At 39.2% G+C, this 14,314-nt stretch overlaps 1 protein-coding gene across 6 annotated transcripts in view; it reads right to left on the bottom strand.

Moving 5' to 3' along the window:
• Window positions 1-14,314, bottom strand: part of DAB1 (DAB adaptor protein 1) — a 1,249,170-nt gene that overhangs the window by 674,188 nt on the left and 560,668 nt on the right. The gene's annotated exons all lie outside the window — the stretch shown is intronic.

Below are 14,314 nucleotides of genomic sequence, written 5' to 3'. Positions count from 1 at the left end.
CTCTTAACAAACTTGAATCAAATGAAATAAAAGTTAAGACAAAAGGACACTCTCTAGATCCTAAAGAGTGCATTTAACCTTGAGATAAGCAACTTTAAAATTTGATTTGATCTAGTACTTCTCAAACTCCATGTCTGAAGATCCGATCCCTGAAGAGTTTTTGGACTTATTATTTGGGGTGTGAGAACTCTATTATAATCTTATATTGTATGTGTTTTATTATGATCTTAAACATTTACATATGCATATTCTAAGTTATATGGACAGACACATTATAAATAGCTCCCTTTTTATAAATGGGCAAAGCTGTGAGATTTCCATGCCAGCTTTTGTGATTATGTTTATGATTGCATTGCTTCTGTTAATTACCTAGGTGATTGAATCTTCAATTCCGTGTTCCTTACACCAGATCCTGGGGACCACAGGAGGTACCTGAAAGGTGCACAGAATTTTATTCTATATTTTTACTTTTAGAGTAATTGATGCACAGGACTTAGTCAATTCAATCTTGTCTCACTAGAAAAAGTGCTGAGAAAGAAAGATGAGACAGGAAGAGAGAGTTTTTTTATTGACAGAATCCAATACAATTTTAGTCAAATGCTTTGAATTGCTCCAAAAAACACACACTTCATTCTGTAAACTGATATTACATCTAAGTATTATTATGATTTTTCCTCACTACTATAAGAATGTATACATTCAGGCTGTCAAAAATATATTTTATATGATAACTTGCCATTTGGAAAATATTCCTTACAGGACTCTGGGCATCATCAAATTATCTGGACATGGCCCCCCTGCCCGCCATGAAAATTGTTCTTAACTTACTGCTGCACCTGGAGGGACCATTCTAATTGGCCTCACAATGTATCCGAGGGTTAAATTAATTTATGTGAACCTCACAGCAGGACAGCTGCCCAGCACTGTATACTAGCAGCTGTCTGACGCAATAAACCAAGAATCAGATTTTCTTGCAGCAGAAATAAATTTTTAATAACATCACCCATTTTCACAGAGGCAAAATACAAGATATGATTTCTGTATGCCATGATTGCGATAGAAGCCTCCTTGGAGGAAGGGTGTCACTTTCTAAGTCAAGGCCCTGTCCTTCCACATTATTTAAGCACAACATGACATGGAAATATATTTAATAGGATTTGGCTACAGGCAAGAAGTCTGAAAAACAGTGCAGGGATTTGAAGAATCTGCTGTTGAGTTATGCATGGAATTCAGGATTTACTAGAACTGAAATCTTTAAGACAATCTTTGCTTCATAACAAATAAAACAAAAAATTTCTTCTCAAATATAACAATATTGGTACATTCATTATGATAATAGCCATCATATTCCTAGGGCCATGGAAAAGATAAAAGATGTATCTGTATATTTATTTCACAGTTCAGCTCCACTGAAATTATTTTTATTCAGCACATACAAAAAAGCTGGCACTTCATTAGACCCTTTGCAATTATCTATTTATTAATAATAGGGAGATGCAGCACTACTCATTGTGGGTGTTACATATCTATAATTTTGCAATAATGTTGTTAGGTAGATATCATCCTCTCACCCAATTTGTTTCATGTGCTTGGAACATAATGTGGTGGGGGATCATCTTGCATCATTCACAAAAGAGCGACCTACAAGGATGGAGAAGCAATAAGGCACAGAAGCCCCAATCACTGCAAACTCCTATGGAGCAGAGCCACCATCTCAGCCCTGATCAATTACCCTAGGACGATTGTGTGAGGTAGAGAAATGTGCTCTACCTTGTTCAAGCTACTGTTGTTTGATGTCTCTTTTTATATGGGGGTCAATTATCTATAATTCAACTAATAAAAATCCCATACAAAATTGCAATCTTTGTGACTTCAAAAAGAGGGAAATTCTTATTTTCAGGCAAAGAAAATGGATATCAGTGGTAATGCTGGCTAACTGTTGGAAAGATGAAGAAAAGGTAGAACAACATAAAATCCTATTGCCTAATTATCATAAGATCTAAGAGACTATAAACTATACTCAGGTAGCCAGTGAATACAAGGAAGAATGGTGCTAGCCATTGAATCCTGAACCTGTTGCATAATGTAAAAGGTAGGTTGAACATGAAGAAATACTTTCAGGGAGAAGACATTTCCAAACACCTAATAGGCACAAAACAAACAGAGTTGTCCTTTGGGATCCATGGGGGATTTGTTCCAGGATCTCCCATGGATACCAAAACCCACAGTGTTCATATCCCTTACATAAAATGGCATAGTATTTGCATGTAACCTACAGGCATCCTCCCATATATTTTAAATCATCTCTAGATCATTTATAATACCTAATACAATGCCTACATGTCACTTCATTCACATGGATTCAACATAGTACTCAGCACATGACAAATTCAAGTTTTGCTTTTTGGAAATTTGTGGAATTTTTTTTCCCCTGAATATCTTCAATCCATAGTTGCTTAAATCCACAGATGTGGAATCCACAGATACAGAGGGCTGATTGTGTTTATAAAATTTGGTCAACATTTTGACCTTTTAATCAAAATGAGTTTCATATTTGTTATTTGGAGAAGTGATCAGCACATTTTTCCTTAATAAAGGGTCAAATAATAAATATTTTACGCTTTTTGGCATAGGGGAAAATTAAGTATGTAGTTACTTGTATAACCATCTAAAATGCAACCATTAAAAAATGGTCAAATCTGCCTGCCAGATTTGATCTGCAGGCCATTTGTCGATTCCCAATTTAGACCATGAGGCAGCAGCCTTCTAAGGAGTCAGACTCAGTAAGAAATCTGAAGTCTAAGATTTTAAAAATGGATATATAGTATATAAAATCAACTTTGATGGGTCCCCATTTAATGAAAACTTGAACTCCTTCATGTGACCTTTCACAAGGTGACTCCAGACTGCCTTGTTGATCTTAACTGTAGACCATCAGACTGCCCATTATTTTCGAATCACATACCCTATAAGGCCTATGCACCTTTGCTTATGCTCCCTCCTTTGCCTTCTCCTGTCTTGCTAGACTAGTCAAAGTCTGAAAAACAGTAACTCACTTGTACACTAATTTCTGTTGACATTTTACCTGCCCTGTACAGCCTTCCCTAGAATCTACCTCCACCTCATACTCTAAGTCAGTATCAGTCCTCTCATGCTCTGATATTACTTTGTTAATGCCTCTACTGTATCACTTTTCACATGGACTAGATATGATTTACATATCTATATTTCTTTCATATTATAAGCAGGAAATAAGTATTTTATCCAGCACCTTGGACAGTGTGTGCCACAGAGAAGTACTCAACAATAATATACTGTTTATTAAGAGTCTCTTGCATCCAGCACTATGCTAAGCTCTTACATTCATTATCTTAATTATCACAACTTCCATCTGAGATATACTTCAACTTCCCCATTTTACAGATGAAAGGCCCGGAAAAGTTAAGTAAATTGCTCATGGTGTCATATCCAGTCAGGTGACAAATCTAGAACTCAAACCCAGTTCTAATGGACTTTAAAGTCTCTGCTCTTGACCTGTTATGTTGCCTCATTAATGTAAAATACACAAATGAAATCTGTAGTTGAATTAGGTTATTATCATCCCCTGCTGAAGCGTTTGTAGGATCTCTTTTAATTAAAAAAGTAAGAATGGTATGTAGTTAATATCATAAGTGTTCAGAGGTGAAGTGAACCTAAAAGACCAACCAATCTAGCTCCCTTGTTTTCTAAAAAATATAACAGTTGTTATGAGACAGGACTTATTTTTTAACCCAAGACTACACAATTTAAACCCAGACCTTCTGCTTTCTAGTGAGGTCTTACTGGGTCAGCTCTTGCCCAGCACTTTCACAAGGCTGTCACCTATAGTCAAGCTCATTCCGCATCAATGAATAGGCAGACTGAATGTCAATCACTTGAATAAATGTGAAAATGAGGTATTCACAGTAAGTTAAAATCAGGTTTTATCCTTCCAGTTACATGGAATTAATAAGATAAAGTTGCCTTTGTTTTTACTTTGGAATAATATCTTAGACTGGGTTTGATGGCCTTCTTCAGGACCTCCCAACTCTCTGACACTAAGCTTACCCTTAATATAGCACTTATCACAATGCAATGTCTTTCATTATTCATCTCTCTCTCTCACTAGATTCTGAGCTCCAAAAGAACATGGACCACATCTATATCTCTATTGGCTAACATAGCTTTTGTCACAGAGTTGGCAAAGATGTGAAGACTTAATTAATTATTGCTTTGGGGTTGAACCTAAGAGATGTGATCAAGAGAGATCATCATAGTGACTCATCTTTTGGTGAGGATATGTGTGTGTGTGTCATAGTTAATTTGGGCTGCTTTAACAAAATACCATAGAGTGGGTGGCTTATAAACAATAGAAATTTATTTCTCACATTTCTGGAGGATGGGAAGTCCAAGATCAAGGTGCTGGCAAATTAGGTGTCTGGTGAGGGTCCACTTCCTGGTTCATAGATGGCCATCTTCTTCTCGCTGTGTCCTCACATGACAGAAGGGGCATGGGGCCTCAATGAAGACTCTTTTATAAACATACTAATCATAATCACGAGGGCTCTACTCTTCCTAAGGCTCCACCTCCAACTACCATCGCATTGGGGATTAGGTTTCAAATAGGAACAGGAAGGAGCATAAACGTTGGCTCTAATGCAGTGTATGTGTTATTTGAAACTTACTTAAGTAATCACCAACACCATTGCATACTTCTCTGCTCCACAAAGTCCTCTCCTTGGCAAGTTGTTAGAAAATGTCTGTGAATGAGACTTTGGCAGGTTTTTTTCTAATCCTGAAAATATTAGGAGGAATCCAGGTGGTCACATTCAGTGTAATCAGTGTTTCTCAGGGAACATTGTGGATGGATGAATGCAGGCTGATTATACAGTAAATATTTAATTTTAGATTCTGATTATTTCATATTGACATTTCGGAGCAGTAAATATTTTTATGCTGGATTCAGCCTGTACCATGAAAATAACTCCCTCAATGGCAGAGTCTACACATGTAGTTGTATAATTTAATAGTTTCATTTAAAGCATTTTACTTTTAAAATTCTTTTAGATTTGAAAAAACTAATGTCTTATTTGTGAAGGTTCAACCTTAGGCTCTCTAGTCATAGACTAATTAGTCTTTCACTAGAAAAATGAAAGGCCAACTTTTCTAAAAGTCACTATTTTGATTTGGGTATTTTCTATTCTTGAGCGCCAGTCACATCCACATGGAAACAGTCATGAAAGAGTTAAAATAGAAACCTGCATGGAGAGACATTAAGAGGATAGCTTTCATTTTTGCTGGAAAAGGGTGGTTTCAGACATTTACCATTAGGAACTGGAACCACCCTAGAGGGTTGTTGAGAAAATGTTTATCGAGTAATAGGGGAGCAGGTTTTCAGAGAGAATCAGCTTAAAAGATTTTTTAAATTATGTGTGTGTTGGGGGTGGAAAATGTGTTTACACCATCTGGTCTCTATAAACTAGAAGTAATTCTGTCTCAAGTATTCATGAGCATTTTATAGAAGGCATTTGAAAAACTCTTTCTCATTACAAGTCCAGCACATCTTATAACTTCCAGCAGTTATAAAAGACCCAAGAAGAGATATTGTGAGATATTATGATTGCCATTTTATGGATGAGCAAATTGACACTCAGAGAGGCCTCGTAACTGACTTAAATGATAAGACACTCAAGAATTACTGGAAGACTCTTTTTCCCCACCATGAGTTTCTTTGGCAAGCACATCAGTGTTTCTTGCATCTTATTTACTTGTCCAACTCCTGGAGCAGTGGAATGACTGATCTAATTGGTAAGGAGGCAAAGAGTAAGCTCTGCTCATCTCTGCTTTTCATCCTCTTTTCTCAGGGGTCAGCGGTCTTGTAGAAGCTATGAGTTCTCTGTTTCATCAGGCTATCAGTCTTGCCTGGTCCAGGAGTCAGCCTAATTCTGGGATTTCATCAAAGGGTCCACTTGGCTAATAAGGCCACTTCCTGCAACTGCTCCTCAGTCACCAATATAAATACTATTTCGGCCTCTGTGTTTATTATTTTATTTCTTAATATCTTCAGAACTCAGCATGAAAATGGGGTATTATAATTGTTCTCCCCTTGGAGACCCCAAGAATAACTAACAGATAATCAGCATTCAGATTATTCAAAGTTCATACTTGAAAATCACTATTCCAATGGTGGCTACAGTAACAATGAGCAAATAATCCATTGGCTTCACTACATTTTCCAGTCTTGCTTGCAGTTGGTTTGAAGCCCTGTTAGTAGCTCTGACCAATGGTCTGTGAGAAGAAATGTATGTGTCACTTCTGGATAGGAACAATGAAAAGCTGATGTACCATGCAACTTCTATTGCACCATATATCGAGATAGTGGCATTACAATTTCTATGAAGCAGGAAGCCCAGAGATCCTGGATTCTCAAGTGACCACATGGAACAGTCTCTGTTCCCTAACACTGGGCTTCATGCAAGTAAGAAAAACCAAACTTTGGCATGTCAATACCTACATCCAGAGATTTGGGGATATTTTATTTCAGCAGCAGAACATAGTCAAGCCTAACTAATTTACCTAATATAACTCAGAAGGAATTGTCTAAGAAAATAAGGGCGAAGGTAGGTTCTAGAGGTGGACAAGGTAACACAAGGCTAACATAGAAACAGCACAGTAAATAAGGAAGTTCTACAGAGTCGTGATAAAATAAGTGTCAGCTTAATCACTCCTTAATAAGGGCTTCCCTAGTACATTAGCTATTACCATATACCTGTCTCAGTCTCCCACTCAACTCCAATTGCTTTGAGGACAAGGATGATATCACAACCATCTCTATGTCCTCAATGCCCAGCACAGTTCCTGAAGCATGTCATATTGTCACTATACGGCTGTTGAGCAGAAGCGAAATGAAGCATTGATAATGAATACCAGCGCTGCAGTGGAGTTATTATGCTTTTGTATTATTTGTAATTATCATTAGCATAAATTATACATCTATTCAGCACAAATATACACATATATTTATGTTTAAGTTAACTATTTAATAAACTGAATATAGTTCATTATATAATAATCAGCCTTTTATTTTAAACAGGCATTTGTGCTTCAGTGGTCAAGCCCATCAGCACAATTAATTCAGATTGCCCAAGTGAGGGACAGGAATAAAGCTTTGTGCTTTGAAGACTATTAATAGAAACGTGCAAAACTTCAAGAAGAAATAGAAACAAATTTGGGGCTGGAAGGGACAGACAGTTAAGCCAGTAGCAAAACAGCACCCAGAAGTAGAGAACAATGCTTTAGACAATAATTCTGTGTGTGTGCAAGGACCAAGAGTTAAGGACTGGAGCCAGAGTTACAACTGAGGCTATCCTGGGATAAACATAGCATTTAAGGAATGAAGTGGAGCTCATTATATGGGGAGACAAGCCAGCAAGACATAGCAACATAGGGCAGGGAGGCTTTGCTACAGCATGCAGAAGTTGTGTGGCCAGGTGATGAAGGACGAGCAGAGCTGTTCTGATGCAAATGCCTACAAGGCATTGTGGAGAACCTGCTGCAGCAAGCAGACACCAGGGCCCTTTCCATTCAGGAAGAGAAGACCTTCCGTTCAAAATATTTAAGACCCAAAGCTCTTTGACAATCAAGAAGCAGATAAGAATGATGGAGTCTCAGTAGAGAAATACTGGATTTCATACCAATCTGATCAAAGGAGGCTCCAGATGGCTTTAGTTCAAATTAAACATATGAAACAGATAGGATAGGTCTTATATACCAAGGCATGCAGCAATTCCTGTTACATTTTTAAGTCAGTGACTTAGATGAGCAATGGATTACAAAGAGACATTTGGTAAGGCCCTTGCCCCTGAGAACTCAACCATCTAGCTGGGAAAAGAAGAGGGCAGCACCAGAAAATGATAACTATTGGCCCAAGGGAAAAATCTCAAGTCCTCAGCTTGGCATTCTTGACTGTTAATGATATGCCTCAAAATTACATCTCTTGCATTTTCTACCGTTACTCACCTCCCAATTCTGGTGAAATTTTTGCTGATCTCCAAATATGCCATGCCTTTCAATGGGCTTTAAGTGCTATCTCCTCCGCTTGGAATGACTTTTCTCTGTTTGCCCAAGAAATTCCTATTCAACCTGCAAGAACTAGTTCTAATTTCTCCTTTCTCTAAAGCTTTTCTGATTCTCTCAAGGGGAACTGGAACATACAGAAAGAGAAAGAGAGAAGGGGGCTATGGATTAAACTGCGTTCTCCTCCCAAATTCATGTATTGAAGCCCTAAGCTCCATTGTGACTGTATATGGAGATAGGGCTGACAAGAAGGTAATTAAGGTTAAGTGAGGTCATAAGGGTGGGGCACTGATTTGATAGGAGATAGGAACAGTGTCCTTATAAGAAGAGACAACAGAAAGCTCTCTCTTGCCCTCTCTCCACCATGTAAGAACACAGCAAGAAGGTGGCCACCTGTGAAACAGAGAGAGGCCTTACTAGAAACCAATCCTGATGATACCTTGATCTTGGACTTTAGCTTCCAGAACTTTGAGAAAAATAAAATGACTGTCTTAAGCCACCAGTCTATGGTATTTTGTCATGGCAGCCCAAGTGGACTAATACAGTCACTGTCTCTCTTTCTTTACATTAAGTCCTTCAGTGACCCTAACACCTGAGTAGTAGGCATCATCCCCTCTTTCACAGAAAGGAGACCAAGGCTCAAGAGACAATGACAACGTCCTATAGGCACATGGTGGTTGAGATCTGAACCTGGGTCTGTGTGACTGGAAGGCCTGTGCTCTTTCCTCCCTATATTTCTGCATTCCAGGCCTTCCTCTGGACGGCCACAACACTATCTGCACCCCTTGGGTGACAGTAGCATTCATACCACGTGGCAATGATCTGTTTTCCCCAAAAAACCATGCAAAAAATTACTCTTAAATAATAGAATTGCTTAGCTGAGATACTCTGAACAACCAACTGATAATTAGAATTAATTAGAGACATTCACTGCAATTATTATAGAAATCAGAGGCATGGGGAAATCCTTTGGGTTGGGAAGGGTATACCTTCAGTCAAAAGAAATATGGATTGAATGCTCATTCTTTGCAAGGTACTGTTATTCATTGGGAGCAAAGAAGAATAAGATAGTACCGGCCCTCAAGGAGCTCATAGTTGAGTAGAAGTAAAATACTAAATATTAGTCCACGGGTATCATTTGTTTGGGATCTGGTAGGTTATATTAGAATCATGAGTATGGCAATTCTCAGCTACATGTTGGAATCATCTGGAAAACTTTAGAAAACACTGATGTCTGGGTACTGCTTCTAGAGGCTTGGTTTAATTGGTCTAGGGTATGGTTTGGAGTTCAAAAAGCTTCCTAAGTGATTCTGATGTGCAGACAAGGTTGAAAATCCACGGACATGAAACCTAGAAGGGGGAGGAGACTCCAGGATTCATAGAAAGAAGTAGAGAAAGAGGAAGGGAAAGAGCAAAGCAGAGGCACATATGGGCAACATTTACTACCATGCTGCATTTAACAGCATTTAACAAGTGCCCATATTGTGAGAGGCATTGCAGAGGACCCATTAATCCCATTCAGAGAGCATGCATTAAGAACTAAAACAAACAACAGTAAAATCAAACGCTGTTGTTTATTTAGTGAATGCCTTTCAAGGGGCTGTAAGTACTAGAAAGACATTATCTTAATAAGCTCCCAACATCCTTGCCAGGTAGGGGGCAGGTTAGGCTTTTATTAAATGATGCCATATTGAAGAACATTCTTTGCTTGCCTCAATAACTAATGTAATATAAACTATGGGGACCAGTTAGTCACTTAACATCATAAAGATTGTAATTCAGCATAGCAGAGAAATACCTCTAGAGATGGGACCTCAGGGGGTAGACTAGGAAAAGAGGCCTGAGGAAGGCTGGAGGGTATTGTTGGAGAGAAAACAGAAGCAATAAAGTAGTATTGATGTGATCATTATTAATAGTATTATTAGCCTTACAATGCCAAGCATCTCACTTAGTATTTTCCATGTACCTTCTCTGGCATTTGTCCAGTGAGGCAACTGTTTTTTTTTTTTTTTTTTTTTTTTCCTGGAGTCTTGCTCTGTCACCCAGGCTGGAGTACAGTGAAGAGATCTTGGCTCACTGCAAACTTCGCCTCCTGGGTTCACACCATTCTCCTGCCACAGCCTCCTGAGTAGCTGCGACTACAAGTGCCTGCCACCATGCCCAGCTAATTTTTTTTTTTGTATTTTTAGTAGAGATGGGGTTTCACTGTGTTAGCCAGGATGGTCTCGATCTCCTGACCTCGTGATCCGCCTGCCTCGGCCTCCCAAAGTGCTAGGATTACAGGCGTGAACCACCACACCTGGCCACCTGTGAGGCAACTGTTATCTTCATTTTCTAGAGAATGAATATGGTATACAGAGAAGTTTAACAACTTGCTCAAATAGCTCCTAAGTGGCCAAGTTTTGAATCTAGATCTGATCTGAATGAGACCCCATAGCCCATTCTCTTAATCTTCTGTAGGTGTTCTCTTAAGGGAGGATGAGGTAGGGAGACAAAGTTGTTGGTGAGGGTGAGATAAAGAAACTAAGATTCCTCTCCATGTCTTCAAATCAGAAAAGGTTCTGTACATGGATTATTTCAATAATAAGTGGGCAGCTGATAGCTAAAGGCACCTATGAACTGTGGAATAGGCTGAAGACTCCAGAACAGGGAATGTGGATGAGATTGTAGGTAGAAGCACACGCTCTTCATCATCTTTAGCCACTCAAAGAGCACCGTTCACAGTCCTCAGGCCAGGGCCATGCAGGTGAGATATGGGAGAAAAGTGTTGTTACCAAATAAGAACCACTGAATTAATGCTAAAGTTTATGTTCTGAATATTTAAACTTCATCTAATATTTTTTTAGTAGTGCTTGTAAGCCATGAATTAGGTTCAACACAAGGACAAGCACACGCACACACGCCTGTTTAGTATATTCCAGGCCATCATATATATAATTATGCATACAAAACAAAGTGAGAGAGACATATAATTTTCATTCTAAGCCTTTGGGAATAGCAACAGGGAGCAGAGTTTCTGGATTAAACTGAACATCAGCCTACTCCTTCGCTTTTCAAGTTTAAGATGAGTCAGGCACTGTACTAAGTTCCTTGAAGATATCATCTCATTTAGCTAACATGGTAACCCCATGAGGTTGGTACTGTTACTGGCTTTAATTTGTTCATATAATGGAAACTTAAGAGGTGAAATGGCTCATTCAAGGTCACATAGCTTGTAAATAGGTGAATGGGAATTAGAACCCAGTTCTTCCTGACTCCAAGGTCCATACTATGTTATGATGGAAATAGCAATGTGGTAAATGTAATCTTTCCACATGCAATTACGGTCTTACAGTTTTTCATTTTCTGCAAATTCAATATGAGAAAACAGCACTAGGTGGCAGCTACAAAAGCAAATGTGGGCTATACAGTGAAATTAGGATCGAAGATAGAAAAGAAAATTCCAAGGTACTCAGCAATGGCTGGTTCTTAGCTGGGAACTATGCTTCAGCTTTGAGCCTACATTTTAGAGGAAAGGTGTATTAGTTTTCTATTGCTGTTATAACAAATTATTGCAAGTTTTGTAACTTAAAACAACACAATTTTTATATCTTACAGTTCTGTGGTTCAGAAGTCTGATACAGGTCTCACTGGGCTAAAATCAAGATGTCAGGAGACATGCATTCCTTTCTGAAGACTCCAGGAGAGAATGTTTCCTTCCTTTTCCATTGTTTGTAGGCCGCCCAGATTTCTAGGCTTGTGTTCTCCTTCCCTTATCTTCAAAGCTAGTGATGATGAGTGAGGCTTCTCATATCACGTCACTTAATCACTCCAATGATTTGTTTTCAACAGTATCTCTCTTTCTCTGACCCATATTATGCTCCCCTCTTCCACTTTTAAGGACTCTTGTGACTACATCGAGCTGAAGTTTATTTCATCTTAAGGTCAGCTGTTGGGATTCTTCGTTCTATTTTGAAACTACATTCTCCTTTGCCATGTGTCTTAGTCCAACCAGAATGATGTCTAAGGATGTGAGAAGATGGTTGAAAGCCATGCGATAGTACAGCAAGTCTTATACTGAAAAGCAACAGTTCCCTGCCTACTTCCTTCCCCCAATCTAATTTTCAGAAGTAAGTAATTTTAACCTATTGTTGTGGTTTCAAAGCGGGTATTTCTGTAGGTCACATCAGTATCTCTGAATGGAATGCTTAGCAAGTTCTTGATCATTTTCTCCCTCTATTGCATTAGTTTCCTAGGGCTAAGATAAGAAAGTTCCACAAACTGGATGACTTAAAATAATAGAAATTTATTGTCCAACATTCTGGAGGCTAGAAGTTTGAGACCAAGATGTCAGCAGTATCATACTGCCTCTGAACTTTGTAGGAAAGAATCCTCCTTTACATTTTTCTAGCTTCTGGTGGCTTGCAGGCAACTCATGGCATTCCTTGACTTGCAGCTACATAACTCCAATCTCTGCCTTCATCGTCACATGGTATTCTCCCCTTTGCATCTCTTGGTCTTCAGATGACTGTCTTCTAATAAGGAAACCAGTTGTATTGGATTAGGGGACTATCTTATGCCAGCATTACCACCTCAATTTAATTAACTACATCTGCAAAAACTCTATTTCCAAATAAGGTCATTTCCTAAGGTACTGGGTATTTGGACTTCAAGATATCTTTTTGTTGGGGGTGGGGAAAAAACTTTAACCCATTTCTCTGTATATTTCTGCAGTGGCCAATCAGGATATTAGGAAAAGTGAATGGAGTAACCACGGGTCTTTAAATAAGGAAATAAATAAAATCTCTTCTTCCATTTGGTACTTCTCTCACTTGGTACCAAATGGGAGAAGTACCCATTTGGTACTACATATGGTGAAGAAATAAAAAGAATATAAACCCAAAACTATGTCAAACATGAAAAGGGAACTGTCAGTAGATAAGACATTTTAAAATTCTCTGAAAAATAGAGAGGAGGGAGTACTGATTACTGATGAATGAAGAAAGTCTGCCTGCACTGCTGAGTTCCTGAAAGTTTCCATGCTTGGGAAAGTAAGTGTGATAGAAGATGTGGAATGAGTTGTGAGGATGAAAATGGGAAGATTAATTAGAAACCTGTAGATAGAAGAGTCAGTCAGCCCCATGCCTCAAAGCCAGCACTAAGAAGCCAGCTGCCAGGCATCTGCCCCAGTAAAGTCCCTGCTTGGTTGTCTCAGCAACACCTGCCAGCTTGTGGGCCCCACCTACCTCCTCACAGCCCTTAATAGGCTTCCGAACATCTCATTCTGAAACAGAAGTAGGCAGCCAGGGGTGATTAGATAGCTGAGGAACACCAGCAACAATAAAGTGAAAGATCATAATATATTGCCACAAAGGTGTAAACATGAAAGGGATAGAAATATTCAGGAATCAAAAGAGAATTTTTAAAACATCCAATTAGTTTCCTTTAAAACAGTCAAGAACATATTGCAACAATTAAACATAAGAAGCACTTTAAAAAAATGGGTAAAAATAGAACAAACTCTTGGCTATTAAAATATGATTGCAAAGAAAACAGTACAAGAAAAGTCTCTAGTAGCATAAGAAAATAAAGTTAAAGAAATAAATTGAAGAAAAAAGCAGATAAAAGACAAGATGGCCAACTAGATGCAGCCAGGAGTGCTGCTCCCACTGACAGAGAACAAATTATGGAATAAACCAACATAATTTGGGCAGGTCTATGGAGACAAAACATGGAGAGTGGATGGAAAGGTGACACTAATGATGAGGCTGAAGTGGGAAGAAGCTGGGAACCCTGCACAAGGTACCTGAATGGCTCCTGGGAAAGGAGTGAATAAGGAAACCAAGGGATAGCCCATTCTCACCACAGACCACTGGGATTCTAGACACAGGGGACCCTGTGTCCCCCATGGGCATGTGAACTGGCAGGGGGCTTTGCCCAGGGGTAGGCAGAGACAAGGCTTCAGCGAGGGTGTATGTAGCCCAGGAGCTTTTGTGTGGGGGGAAGCTCCAGTGGAGCGCAGCCATAGGTGTCCATCCCCCAGGACTTCCCATATCCCTCTGAGAGGCTTTAGCCTCAGTTGACTGCCAGACAGGAGAGAACAGGGATAGCTTCCCTGCAGGACTGGGATGTCTATTTTGCAGACCCTCCTGCCTACTAGCCCCTCCCAGGGCCCTGTCTAGCTTCCCTGCAGGAATGAGTACACAGGACAGCCTCTGCAGCCCAGCCTGAGTACCCTGCT

Source organism: Gorilla gorilla, chromosome 1 (assembly GCF_029281585.2).
Source record: "Gorilla gorilla gorilla isolate KB3781 chromosome 1, NHGRI_mGorGor1-v2.1_pri, whole genome shotgun sequence".
NCBI lineage: Eukaryota > Metazoa > Chordata > Mammalia > Primates > Hominidae > Gorilla > Gorilla gorilla.
The sequence above is the reverse complement of the archived record's forward strand: the minus strand, read 5'-3'. Positions and strand labels throughout refer to the sequence as shown.